This window comes from Lontra canadensis, unplaced genomic scaffold, assembly GCF_010015895.1.
Source record: "Lontra canadensis isolate GAN:19392208 unplaced genomic scaffold, GSC_riverotter_1.0 scaffold19, whole genome shotgun sequence".
NCBI classification, from domain to species: domain Eukaryota; kingdom Metazoa; phylum Chordata; class Mammalia; order Carnivora; family Mustelidae; genus Lontra; species Lontra canadensis.
The window spans coordinates 21,756,114-21,770,696 of NW_022631013.1; the positions used below are offsets into that span (position 1 = coordinate 21,756,114).

The window sequence follows — 14,583 nt, forward strand, 5'->3', positions numbered from 1 at the left end:
CCGCTGCTGGTGCTGCTGGTGCTGCTGGTGAGGAGAGAGGCGAGGAGCGGGGGGCACGGGCCGCGTGGGGGGGCGCAGGTTCAGGAGCTGCTGAGGAGCTGTCTCCAGGCTGGGGGTTCAGAAGCGTCTGGTGGAGGAGGACAACGGTTTCTGGAGAGGAGAAGCCATTACACACGCTTGGCTCTCTGAGGAAGGGAGAAAAGAAGGCAGGGGCCTGGGGGTCGTCTCACTCCTGGTGCAGTTCCCAGGGGTCTGCCCTCCTTCCAGGCACGAGGGGAAGCCGCAGCCGCCCCCCATTGGAGCAGCCCCTCTCTTTCCCTTTCTTTATCTCCCTGTCCTCCATTTGCAAGCTGTCTGCTTTGGTTCCAGTCCAGACTCCAAAACACAAAGCTCCTTCTCACGTTCATTCTCCAGGCTTTTCACCATTCCTGAAGGAACCCTCATTTTCTTTTCATTGTAGCTTCTAACCTACAGAGAGGGAGGGAGGCTGCCTGGAGTTCCTTTTATATTTCTCCTCTACCCAAAGGGGAAAAAAAAAAGTTTTATTTTTCAGCACGCGTCTGGGATGGGAAAAGACCAACCAGTTGGGGCTTTTCTCCCAGAGCTCCCGGGGGTTGTGTCTGAGTGTCTGTGTTGGTTGTTTGGTTTGCTTTGGTTTTGTTTCTGGAGGTGGCTTGCAGGTTTTTGGAGGAAGTGACTAGTTTGGTTGGGAGCTGGGAACTGAGTCAGGTAAGCCGTGTGATGTTGTAACTCCACCAGAAAATGGAGGAGAGCGGGTTTCCAGGAGACAAAGCTGAGATGAGAAGTGTTTATAAAATTATGGATGTCTCCATTTTGAAGCTCTGTTGGTGATGGCTGGAGGAGGTTTGCCTGCCTACTCCTTCTTCTTTTCCAGGGTGAAATCTTGTGGTGGTTCCTCACCATCTATTCATTATGCAAGGAAATGAGGGAGTTGTAAGGGCTGCTCAGGTTTTTCTCCCACCAAAGGAGTGTTTTCACAAGTTATTGAGGCATTTGTTTCCATTTTAAAGTAAACTTTTGAAATTTTTTTTCTTCTTTTGAGTGGACCTGAAGGGTTTTGACCTCCTTCAGGAAAGGCAAGGCAAAACCTTAAACGTTTTCCACAGAGGTCTTCACCCAACTTTTAAGCTCCTCCAGGTCTCCTAAAAAGTCACCAGGAATTGTTATTTCCTCATTGTGAAGATGGTGGTGGCCCTAAAGCTGAGATTTTGGAGTTCTGGGGCTTGGTTTTCGTCATGATTTGATGCATGGCAAGACTTTATTGTCTGGTTTGGGCTGATTTCTGCAAAAAAGGACAAGAACAACAACAACAAATCCTGCAAGATCTCAGAGGAACCCTAAGACTGACTGACCCCAGTTTCTCCAGAGTCCACATTTCTCTTCAGGTTGTTCCATTTGTGTTTAAGGCCTTCTTTTAGTTCCTTTGTTTTCCCCCTTCCCTTTCATTCTGCTCTTTTTCTCTGTGTTCTCAAGTACTGTAAGTCTTCAGAAATATCAGATGTCTTCTTAACAATGTCACTATGGAAACAAATTTTTAAAAGATTATGTCTGTGGAGAAAACCTTATGTCCAGGTATCTTCACCTTTTTAATTGGGAAGAATTTAGTAGTCCTGAGGAAGACATTTTGTGAGGATTATTTGAAGGAAGGACCCAGCACTACCCCAGTCCACACACATTGATTGGAGTTCTTCAGATTAGTTCTAGAGAATGTATGTAATTGATCCAAGTAAAGAACAAAATCCTGAAATGCTTGAGGAATTTATAAAAGCCAACCATGAAGATGTTGCTTTACCATTAGGTAAGGTAGCCATCTTGAGGGTGAGGGAAGATGTTGGAAGTATTTTAGGAGGACTACTGGTAAGATAGGTGAGGAAGCCTCCACAGTGGAATGAAAACTTGGAGGAGATTCAGAACCAATTAATATATTGTAAGGAGGCTGACTGGACCTTGTTTTCAACTAAGGAGAGACATAGAAAGGTACCAGCTTCAACAGAAATAAGGGACACATTGGTGAGCGACTTATACCAGCTTTTTTCTTGCTCTGCTTTCTCATTATGTGTTAGATGTGTGCGTGTGTGTGTGTGTGTGTGTGTGTAAGGTTCCTATGTCTACAATATTATTGTGCATATTGAAGTGGTTTTAGATTCCAGATGTAATTATATTCTGTTGAGTAGCTGGTCGCAGTGTCATTCAGTAAATGCACAAGGCTGTATATGACAACATCACATTTTTCAAACCAAACTGTTGTGTCATTAATTGAGGGTTATTGTTCTTCTGAGGAGTGTGAAAGGCAAGGAGAAATACATGGTTCTTTAGCTGATAATTGTCCATGGTCAATGAAGTAAAACCCTGTTTTTGCAGACGAAGATGTATGGTTTTCAAGATTTTCAGCTGATGTGTGTGCTCATTTAAAAATACTTCTCTTTAGATCTCTGCTTCTTTATTAAAAAGCTGGGCTTCTCCAAGAGCACTTGAAAAATCTTACTTCTTGGAATCATACCTTTTATTATTCAGTTTTGAATGTTACCTTTTGATACCATTACTTTTGCTCAGAAAGTGGAATGTTGTCAGTGTTAATACTTAAATAAGATTTGCTAATGCATGTATGGATGTTACTTGTTCAAACTCGGAAGTTCAGATGCAATGGAATAAAAAGAGTTATTTGGGAAAGTAATTACCAGATAATTTTGCATCTAATTAGCCATATTTATGTATGTAAACACAGATACATTATAGGTTGATCTTGAAACAAACTTCCATTATATCTTTGTTGTTGTTGTTGTTGATACCAGGACAACCGGTTAATTACTTATTTCAGTGGGAAAAAAAAAATCTGACAAACTGGTTGCTGGTCCAGTGTTTGACTCACCACATCTTTTACTTTGTGACCAAATGTTTTGGTGTCTTTATAGACAGTCTTAGAGTTTAGCTTTCCTAGAGGGAAAAAATTAGTTACCTAAGCGGCATTTTGGAGTTTGAGAATATGTTCTACCTGGTTACCTAAGAGATGTTCATCTCTGATGCCCTTCATCCACATGGGAAGCACTTAATGTTAAAGATGGGGATTCTTGCATTTTTCCAAACGTACACATTAGAAATGGGACACGTATTTTGGATAGTGTGCTATGAGCGAAACACAGAGTGTCAAATTGAACATTTTCATTTGATGTCAAGGCTCAGAGATTTTGTTTTGTTTTGTTTTCAAGACATCAGGTTGATGAGGCTCGTTATGCAAATTTTTTCCTTAGCTCTAATATATCACAAAGAGAAATCATTCTAGAGAAATATATGTGAGCTATGAGGCACGTTGCCGTAGAAAAGATTCTTGTTGGATCTTTGTATCCCATATTTCTCATATGAGATTTATGTCCATCTAATTTATTGACCACATTCCCTGAGGACTTGTTTTTTTTTTTTCCATACTCCTTGGAATTGGAAACAACTTTTAGATACTTTTAGATAGAAAGAAAAAGATCTATATGTACACACATGTATACACACACATGTGTGTGTCTGTGTGTGTGTTCTTTCTAATGAGTCTTTTGGAAGATAGTAGGAGAAAAGAAATCCAACTCCACTAATGGACTTTAGAGTATTTGTGGTCAGTTTTCCTGAAAGAAAAGAATGGTAAAATTGCCTCGGGAAGAGTTCCGCTTTCTGTATCATGTACTTTAATAGGGTCTAGTCTGTCTTGAGTTCTTGTGTCTTGAGAACTTGTGTTGCAAGTTCTTGGTTAAGGTAACCTTACTCATCTTCTTTGTGCTGTATGCCTTTATCAGACTTAGTGCTCACGGCCTCATGGGACAGAGCATTGACAAAGCTGTATTGAATGTTTCAAGTTGAAAACTGGAGAACAGGGGTGCTGTTGCACAATGCCACACTCACAAATTAAGAAATAACATAAATAATGAACTCAGATTGCAAAGGATAGGACATGAATATATGATTGGCTGATTGGTATGTGGAAATGAAGGACATTCAAAAGAAGTGTAGGAAAATATTTCCAGGGTCTATCATTACAATCCAGCAAACTGGGGAAAAAAAAGTCAGCCTCTGTGTGTTGGGGGAGACAGGGGCTGGACAAGTATCTTCTGAGGTTCACATAGTTATGAAGTTGGTGGCTTTGAGAGAAACATTAGCTGGGTGTTGGTGACCTATTAATTGATTATGAGAAAATAGGAGAGTAGATAATGCTAGAAGAAAATTCCTCTTGTGTGATATGCCAAGACATCTGGCAGATGTTATGTTGGGCCCTAAGGAATGGACAGTTTAATTTTAGCCCTAGCAAGGAAATGGGAAGTTCTGAGCTCTTTTAATAGCACAAGCCTTAGTTTGGGGAAGGTTGCTTATAAAAAATAAGAAAGGAAAAGAAAAGAGGCATTTATTGTAATATTGAAGAACTCCAGGGAGCACCCAGATTAAGCTGAAGTTTTGGGGTGAGGGACAAAGATGTTACTTCCTTAAGTAGAAATGAATATAAAAATCACTAAAAAGTTGACTAATATGTACACCGTAAATGGTGACTCCGAAGAACTTGTAATTGGGAAGCTAGTCGTTTTGTGCCTTGGAGAGATCATCTGCTTCAGATCTCCCCTTCCCCTGGCGTTTTATTGAAGAGGAAACTGGCAAGGAGACAGGCAGTGACTTGCCCAAGGTCAGAAGGTTCAGTTGTAACAAAGCCAGGCCTAGCACTCAGGTCGGCTGACTCCCAACCCAGTGCCCTTTCCACCACCCCAGTGCCTCTGATTGTAGCGGTTTGTGAAACACCAGCTCTCCTCTCCAGAGTCCAAGCCTCTCTGAGAAACTCTGTAATCAAACACCAGTGGGGCAGGAGTATTGGTTTTTGTTAGTTGAATTTACCATGTTGGGGCTGAGCATGGTTTCATTCACAGAAGTGATACCCTCTAGAGGCCAATTTTGTTCATGGGACTTTCTAGTCAAGTTGTAGCTAGTGGGTTTGAGACTGGGCTTTTCTTTCGATTGGCCTACTCTCTTGTACAGTTTGTCATCCAGGGCTTGGGAGTCCTTTTCAGATGCCCTTCTTTGGAGGTTTGTCTGGGTCTCTTGCAACTTACCAAAGTGCCCACAATTGGACTCAGAGGATCTGTTTTGCAACATGGTATGGATTTAAATTGGCTTCTCTCAGAGATGCCATTTTGTAATACTGATGAATGGCCAAGGGAGATAAATCCAGTCTAAAACAATTGCTGGTGATTTTCCAGTATTCCAGACTCATCCAAAAATGTGCCCTCCATATATCTTCTTGGAGCCCCATTCTCTCTTGCAGACCAATGGCTAGCTATTTACCTTTCCCCAATGAAGTCATGAAGTCATCCTTGAAGTGAATTTTTAACAACACGGGAAACATTTAACCAGAGAGAGCTAGAGAGACAGGATAGTACTTTGGGAAGGGTGCAGTGGATTCCATTTCTGATTCCTCTTGGACGAGCAAAAGTCATTTTGTATAAAAAGAAGAGTGATGTTTGGAAGTTTCCACGTTTTCTAAGCTTCTTCCAAACTAAAGCATAAATTCTTAATCCAGGAGGCAGTCTGGAGAAGGTAGTGCTGGATGTGGACTTCTGGCAGAAACACAGTTAACGCTATAAACAGTTGAACCTCAGTGTGGCACTCCTCCAAATGAGTTGACTGTCGAAAATAAAATGTTCCAGAAGAACTGGGAGAACAGGAAAGAAGTTAAAACAGCATGGTTTGCATGCCAGTACTGAAGGAAGAAAAAAAAAAAAGTTGGGGTTGGGGGGTGGGGGCATTGGAGAGAAGATAATCCCAAATTGAATAATCCCAAATTGAACCTGGATTTAGAAGACCTGGGAAGAGAAGTTTCTAAGTGAGGGAAAATGGATTTTTATGAATTCAGATTGTATTTGCAGTTTACTAGGAAGCTCTTTTGAATCTTTTGTCCCCTTGAACTTTGTCTCTGGAGAACTGCACACACTGATAAATAGAAAGTCAATTGAAGTGCTTTGGACTTCCATTTTCTGTTTAGAAATATCATCAAATTTGTCTACTTTCTAAGGGCTCCTGCCCTTATCGGTTGAAGCATAATACATAAGCTTTTTAGCCTTTGGATGTGTGGCTTCGACTCCAGGTTGGTTGTTTTCAGGTCTCGGAAAGACGCGAGGCAGGGTAGAGAGGGTGTGAGTATGGTCACCTACAAATGCGTTGTTCTTTTAATCCTGGTTGAGCAGATTACGTGGTATCTTCAAAGCTTTCTTGCCTAATTCCTAGCTGGAGACATTTTTTTCACGAGTTATTCTTGGAGGGAAGGTTTCTTTTTGTGCCAGGTCATGGGTATTTTGATATTGATTTCCTTGCTTTCATGTGTTTGCTTGTTCAGTTGCCTGCATGTTGCTTCTGGATATTAATAAAATACTTCTGCTGTGCCTGTCCACACCTTAGCCCCAACTTCATTCAGAGAACACAGCCTGCTCTTGGGGGCGAAGGGAAGGTTAGTAGGTACTTATTTGTTCAAAAAATAAATCCTTGAAAATGAAGAAGGCTTGATTCAGAGAAGGATTTGCCAGGCTTTTGAGTAGACTTTGAACAAAGACCACACGAGGAAAGATGGGGAAAGTTCTAGTAGGGACCAGTAGATCCTGATTCAAATGTTTTAAGGATCACTTCATAGGAAATTAAGCATTTGTCCAAGATGAGTAAGCAAAGACTTACACCTTTGGATTCAGATTGGTTGGAGCACAAAAGGAGCTGGAGGCTCAGGCGGGACAACTGTGTCAGAAGTAATTAAGCCCAGGATTTGTGGAGAGGCTTATCTGCCACAGAGCCCAGCTGGGGAAGGCTAGTCTCACTCCCTAAGCCCTCATCTGGCCAGTTGAACCAGAACAGGAGCTAAGGCCTTCAAATTTTGGAGTTTCCCTCTTCCCTGTTCAGATTTAAGAAGGTAAAGTTGCCATATTCAGTTTTGCTCATGTCAGTTGAGTACTTGCTTGTCTCTTGAGCTGGGATATGCCAGAAACGGGGGGGGGGGGGGCTGATTTCCTCTGAAGGAACAGTCTCCCTTTTGACACTACAAATGTGCCTATAACATTGTCCTTATTACTCAGAAAATAATTGTGTGGTGGCACAATGTGGGATACTTGAAAGATGTTTGCTGCACGAAGGTGCCAGTACTCACCTGCAGATTAAGAAATGGGTTTCTAAACCATTTCGTTTCTATTGCTAATGAAAAGCTTTGGAAGGCACCTGTGAATTAGAACTCCAGCTGCTATCATGGTAGGGGAAGTTAGGCCTTGAAAGGATACACGGATTAGCCCTGCAGAAAAGCAAACAGTAGCATCAGCACAAGTAGGAAATAGGGGCTGTTAAGCTAACAGAAAAGTTGGCTAAAGCATTGCCATAATTATATGGTGGAAATTTGCTGGGAAGGAGAGCCGGCTGGGATGGGAGAAGGAAAAGTGAAGAGAGGTAGGGGAGTGATGGGCGAGTCCCAAGTAGAAGAGGTCTATCCACTTGGAAGAGCCAACAGGAAGAAGAAAGGCGGTACTTTTAAGAAAACAATAAAGTAAGTGGGAAAAGCCCTGGTAATTTGGAACCTATTGCACGTGAGAAATGAAGACCAGTGCTCAGATCCACAGTCTTTGGTCAGTGCTACCTTTAAGGGAAAAAAAAAAAAAAAAAAAAAAAAAGACCTGAGCTTGGAAGACCATTTATGTGACTTCAGGCCAGTTACAAACTGGCTTTTCTGATAGAGGACAGAGGGACACTTGAAGAAACTGGTTAAGTAGGCCTAGGTCTGGACAATGAATGAAGTAAAGAATAGAGCACAGCAGAAAATCGCTGCATTATTAATGGGCAGGCAGCTTGATAGTCCTCTCTCCACTTCTCCGTAGAGCTTCTCTACCTAGGCTGTGGGTGTTAGAAGGAATGAAGGAAGAACAAAGACATGCTTCTCTCCTAGGGGAAAGGAGTGGACCGTGGCGGCTACCTGGAGTCCGCTTTGGGATTAAGCCAGTCACTGGAGGCAGGAGTCACAGGCTGGTCTGTCAATCCGATCCTGGCATCTAAAAAGCCAAAATAAGGCTTTTGTGGCCCAAAATGGTTAGCCATTCTAATCCCTAGTCATGTCATCCCTCTGTGTTGTGACCAATTAGTCAGTAATTGCATATCAGTCACTCAACCCAGATGGGGCCTGGTCTAGGGGACCTTCCGGCTGTAGCCCGAAGATGGCCAGAAATGGATGCCAGCTAGAAAGTACGTAAGGATTTCAGTACCAAGTACTTATCACCCAGAAACTTTTCCTCTTTAGTGGTTTCTTGTATGGTCTTCGGGTAATTGGTCCTGAGTATTGATACCTGGGGAGGGTTGCCGCATGGAAGAGACCATTTTGAGCTGAATGTCAGAGTTCAGCTGCCAGGACTTCTCCCCCTTCTGCTGTCAACTAAATATGATCCCTTCTGATACTGGCTCATCAAAAAAAAAAAAAAAAAAAAAAATGCTGCTAACTCTTCTATAATAGGCATATCCCACAGACCTTCCACAAAATGTTCTTTCTCCTCCTGGAGAGACTCAGAGTTATTACTGATGCTAGGGAGCATTTGCTTAATGTTTAATCTGAACCCGGGACTGTTCCTAAGGTAGAGAAGACTGAGGTTTGGGGAGGTAAAGTCATTTACCCAAGGTTGCGGAGATGGCAAATGGGAATCCAGGATTCACACACAGGGGTACTCCTTCTGGCCCTCAGCTGGTGGGAACTGGCCTCTGTTATTAATTGTTTGCTAATAGCTTATAATCGTGATGGTTTATCTCTTGCAGTTGCTTATGCCAGTAGTATATCCTGGTGTTCTAGTAGGGAAATTTGAGCATAATGGAAAATTAATTGTAATATATTAGTTGATATGAGAGATATAACTTATTGTAATAGCTTGACAAAGTGTGTTTAACTAAAGAGTACCCTGTTTTTGTTCTTCTGAGTTATAGAGGAGATGGTGAAAAACAGCAGGAGACCATATACGAGGAAATTTAGAGAATAAATAGTTTTAAATTGTACTGTGCAAAGCTCAGAATTATAGTTTTACATGCGGATATTTAAATAGGAACACCTACCTGTTACGGCAGAAAGATACACTGTGTGACTTTTTTCTTTCTTTCTTTTTTTTTTTTTAAAGTAAAGAAGGTGTCTTACTTTTTTTTTTCTTCTTGGGGCTCCTGTTGAAAGTCTCATTGTCCCCTATTGGCTCTGGTTTACTGTAAGCACGAGACGTGTTTCCAAAAGCCACATGGCCATATTTGAAAAGTAGTTCCACTGTCTAATGGTCACTTTTGGAAAATAGCACAGATACTCTTCAAAGCATGGGTGCTAATGTCCCCCATGCCTTTTAGTGATCACCCTGTGCTCTATTTAGATCACAGAGACATGATGAATGTTTGGATTTTATTTGCCTCTCCCTGAAACATCACAGTACAGTAAGGGAGCTGCTGTTCATGGATGACCACAAATGCTCTTAATAGAGTAACAAGCTGTACTAAGGGAGATGGAGCAGGTCCAAATATCCTGAAGATACCCCGGACAGTAGCTTTACTGTAAGACAGGCAGTTGGGACATTAATTGCTGAGCGGACTCTTTAACCTCAAAACAACCAGTCGTGGTTTTATAAAATCTTAACTTTGCTACGGATCTGTTCAGGTGATCTGTTCCCAGCCAGATCTGTGTAGGAGGACAAGCATGTGTCCCTGTTTGTAAAGTGTCCTGAGGAAGCTGCAGGGCCACCCTTTTTTTTTTAAGCCTGCCATCCCTATCATGTACCGAACTTAATCAAAACCATTGTTTTCTTAGATAAAGGCCCTTCACTGGAGGGAAAAAAGGTCAGAAAAAAATAATACATAGTGGAAGAGAATAACACTGAGATATACCAAAGTATGCGGTTCTCTAGGTGGAATTTCTGATTTAAAAGCCTTAGGTAGCATCTACTGGGACCCTAATCAGTAGCCCCCCGCCTTTTATGATACTCCCTCAAACCAGCTGGTCTCTGGTCTCATAAAGACCAGTTCTTAACGTGGTTCCCTAGTGTTCCTCCATGAGGAGACAGCTACCCAGGTTACCCTCAGGAGCTTTGCAGAAAGTGCAGGTGAATTGAGCCAACATATCTTTGTGGGAGCAGTAACATCCAGTTGGGACTAGGACTTTGAATTTGAGAATACAAGCCACGTGAGAGGCAGGGTGGCAAAGGGACGGACCCTTGGAGCATGTCCAAGGAGGTAACTGTAGAAAGTCTTATGTATTTAGGCCTGGTGGTGGAATCTCCCATTATCCTGAAAACAAAAGAAAAGAGCCTCTTCAAAGGCAGATTCCACTGTAACGTGAAAACGCACATTGTGGACATCACATAAAATGGTATGCATTCAGGAAAGCAGAATTGTATCCTTCCTTCCACTTGAGTGGAAATTCTCAATCATGCATTCCATCTTCTCCTGTGGTTTTGCCTCTGATTAGTAATTTTGGGGGTTGGGGGGCTGAGAAGTGACATGGTTTTAAAGAACAGATGTCAGCTGTCCCTGACATTCCTCCCAACTCCTTGGTCGTCTCCAGTGTTTTGAGTACCTCAACCATTCTTTCTCTGACCAGTGGCTGTAGCTTGTTAATAATGAAGGAACATCACCCATCGGTCCTGAAATTAGCAAGTGTTAAATGTTATGTGATTATTAGGGGAAAAACAAGATAATCTAGTCAGTGGGCTTAATTAGGTTGTGATTGCCCAATTGCTGCTTCATGATAATTATATTCATAACCCCGTTTCTAGACGTCAACTACAATTATTAAAATTGACCCCAGCGCAGGTAAGTGTTAGCGATCTTATTTGAAGCAGCTACTGAACAGTGAATTTCCAGTGTTCCCAGGGTGTTCTTCCCTGTTCCTTTCCCCCCTACTTGCCACCTTCTCATCATCTTTTAGGATTTTTAGCAGAAAGATCGGTGGTAACATTATTTTGTCTGTGACCATGTACATATTGTGTCGCTAGTGTTGATGGCTACAGAAAAATACTGAAGTTTTTAAGAGTCAAATATGAGTTAAAGGAAAAGCAAAGCATTAATAAATCAGCAAATAGGAATCCTGAAACATAAAAATCGGAATTGGGCTAGATTTTTTTTTTCCAGCACTTGAGACCTGTTCAGTAGATTTAATGTGATTCATTTGAACAGAGCCTTTCTTTTACAAGGCATAGTCCTGAAGTGAAAAAGTGTCCATCTGTGTTTGAGGTACTGTCTTATCAATGTGATCATTAAGGTCTGAGGAACAGAGGGAGAATTTTTAACTTTATATTAACCACACCCTCTTATCCCCCAAATTCATGACATTTGCCAATAGAGTATTCTGGTAGAAAAAGAATCTGTCGTTGCTGTGGACATTGTTTACTGTTTATCGCCCCAATGAAGGCAGGGATTTCTAGGAAATAACAACAACCTGTATCAGAAGTGGTTATGTCAGTGTGACACCGTGAATCACTGGGGCCAGATTGTCACTTGGCAGCTTTCCCTTTCTGACATTCAGTTATATGAAAAAATAATGGACTTAAAATTTGCACACGGGCTAAACTTCAGTGCCGTTGAACTGTGAACAACTAGGAATTTGGTTACTATATATATGGGTGTGTGTGTGTGTGTGTGTGTGTGTGTGTGTGTGTGTGTATGTGTATACATGTACATATACATATGTACATATATCTAAATATGTAAACATGTATGTGTATATTCTCTCCGAGAGAAGGCGCTTATTTTTTGCTGAAACATCAGGAGCGCAAATTTCGCAGAAATGCAGTTCTCTGTGCAGGAGTCTTCATTAAGAGAGTGGTGTATAGTATATAGAGCAAACTCCCTGGGACTGCATGAGCACAGGATGAAATTTGTCTCTGCCCCTTCCTCACTGTGTGACCTTGAGTAAGTCACTTAACCTCTCTGTTCCCGTGATTTCCTACGCAATAAAAGGGAGATGATAATTGAATCTGTAGAACTGACATAAGGACTACGAGTTATGGGAATAGGGGTCCTGGTTCATAATGGGCACTTGAAAAATGATCATTTCTTCCTTCCTCACTGATAGAGAAACTGGGGTAGAGATCTCCCAGGGCTTTGCCAGATGTGAATTATTTTGTCCTTGGTCTTAAACTCCGTGTTTTGAGTCCCGCCTGATTAAGTTTGTGCCATGTCTGCCCTAACTGATGAATGGTCCTCACCGCTGTTGCGTGGTCAGAGGGAGATTTCCCACACTGTGAACCTCTGCTCTGCCCAACTGTGGGCCCCGCCATGCTCCACATCCGTGTGTGGGTGCTCAGGAGGGATTCGTAAGCTACCTGAAAATGACGCCTTGGCCTCTTGGAGTGGTATATTTTCATGGTGACAAAGCCCCACCTCTCTGAGTCTTGCAGAGATTATTCCCTGGAATGTTGTGGGGGAACAATTTTTAATCAATGAGAACTTCTTGAGCATTTTGGAAGCAAGATGTTATTACTGTTCCTATAGTTTGGCATCATTCTGGCAAAAAAAAATGATTTGTCTTTTCGAGAACACAGAATTCATTGCGATGAAAATTGAGCTACAGATGCCTCTCTTGCAGCCTCACTCATGTGGATAGCTCTGAGCCAGTTCGAGGACAGGCTGGTGGCCTTGCCTAGAATTGCTTTGGTCTTCTCTGTGCGTATGTTTATTTTTAAAGCCCATGTCTACTTCGTCTTCTTAAATGCTGTAATATCAGATGCTTTGAGATCTCAGGGGTAAGGAGGCTAATTTTAGAGTGCCATAAGGGTAGATGGTATTTCAGAGTGTAGAAGGGTAGGTAGCCTAATGAGACTTACCTAACCTTGTTTGCTCCAAGTTAGAAGAACATTTATTGACGGCCTCCTTGGTGACAGCGTAGTGGTTGTTGGTGGCTGGGGCAGAAATGAAGAACCTCTGAGGGGTTCTTCGGTAAAACGCTATAGGACTTTTCCCCCCGCTAAAAGCAAATTACCCTTGATGATTTATTTATTTATCTTCTTTGGAAATTTTTACATTTCAAGGACTTCCAGAGAGAAAAGGATGTCCATGGACTTTTTTTTTTTTCTTAATTATAAAGAATTTACAGTTGCTGCTTTAAAATTGTGTCCAGAGATTCTCTAGGAGAGAAGAGACCATGCATTTATTTTGCTGTGTTCGATCTCTAGGATGATCTCAAGTGAGAGATTTTGGGTCACCCAGGGGAGACCCCAAGACTAAGGAGGTGACCGTGTAGCTGGTTCTAATCATGCGGCATACCCTCAGTAAAATAAGACGTATGGAGAGAAACAGGAGGAGCTGAAACTAAGACTTAGGATGCCTGAAAAGCTGGGAGGGGAAAGATTTCTCCAACTTCCTGGAGATTTTTTTGGTGGGTGTATTGGGGAATGCCACGGTCATACGTGTTGGGTTCTTTACAAGTTACAAGATCCATACTTCTCCGTGGCTACCAAGTAGTAGAATAATGATTGGTTTAACTTGGGTCAGGCTCTTAATTGGCTGGGAGCCTCCAGCTTATCTGTAAAATGGAATTCTGTCTGTGACAACACGGCCAAGAGGCATAATGTATGTAAAGTGCCCAGCACCCTTCCAGGTACCCAAAAGATGGCCACCTCTGCAGTTCATTTGCAATTAGTAGCCATCCAGTGCCTCTCGTGCAGATGGCTTGCTCTTGCCATTCGTCCTCCGCCTGGCTTTGCACGCCTAGTTAGCAGTTGTGGGATGATGTAGAGTTGGAAAGAATGTAGTGTCTTCACTATCCTACAGCATGTTTTATGGATGCTCTTGTATTTCAGAAACGTGTGCTGGTCCATCTCTCTGTTCATCAAACATTTATTGAGCACCTTTTGAGTACCCTTGGCATGCGCCGCCTCCCCCTGGGTGGTTGAACCCAGGGGGTTGTGAGACCTTCGCTCTTTCTGTGGTGTTGGGCTCTTTGTTTTGGTAATTGAAATGATTATGATGGAGATGGTGTCCTTCCCCACATTTAAATAGGTTGGAGTCAGGGGCTGGTGAACTGTGGCTTTAGCCACTGGGAAATGGATTCCTGTTTAGATGCCTGCATTTCTGAGTCTTTGTGTGTATATGTTTACAATATCATTTGCTAACCGTGTAGTCAGAGCTGCTGGGGTACGTAATCTGGCAGATCATTTAAATATTTACTCCAAAATATCTTGTTCTCTGTTGGTGTGAAGTAGAGTTTCCAGATATTTTTAGGTCATTTTCATCTTAGCAACCCTGTTGGAGAGGAACCAGACATGCTGCTGTAAACTGTCCCCACATTTTGATAGAATTTAATAAAGTTTAATGGTTGGGTCCCAAGAGGCCAGCAGACCATCTGGTTAGCAGAAGGTTAGGTCGAGTCCTGCACGGCTGCCGGGAGGGCCCACGAGGCAGCACCGACGCCCTGGTCCCGTGTCCAGTTGCTGAATGCGGGAAGCATTGAAACGGTGCTTTTTCAGGTCTGCCGAGCCAGCAGCTCCGTTAGCACCGCTGTGACGCAGGAGATAATTCAGCTGGGCAAGCGGCAGCATGGGGGTGGATCTCCAGTACAGGATGTGT

At 42.4% G+C, this 14,583-nt stretch overlaps 1 protein-coding gene across 10 annotated transcripts in view; it reads left to right on the forward strand.

The window, feature by feature from the left end:
- Nucleotides 1–14,583, forward strand: part of ZNF462 (zinc finger protein 462) — a 144,282-nt gene that overhangs the window by 10,064 nt on the left and 119,635 nt on the right. The window lies entirely within an intron of this gene.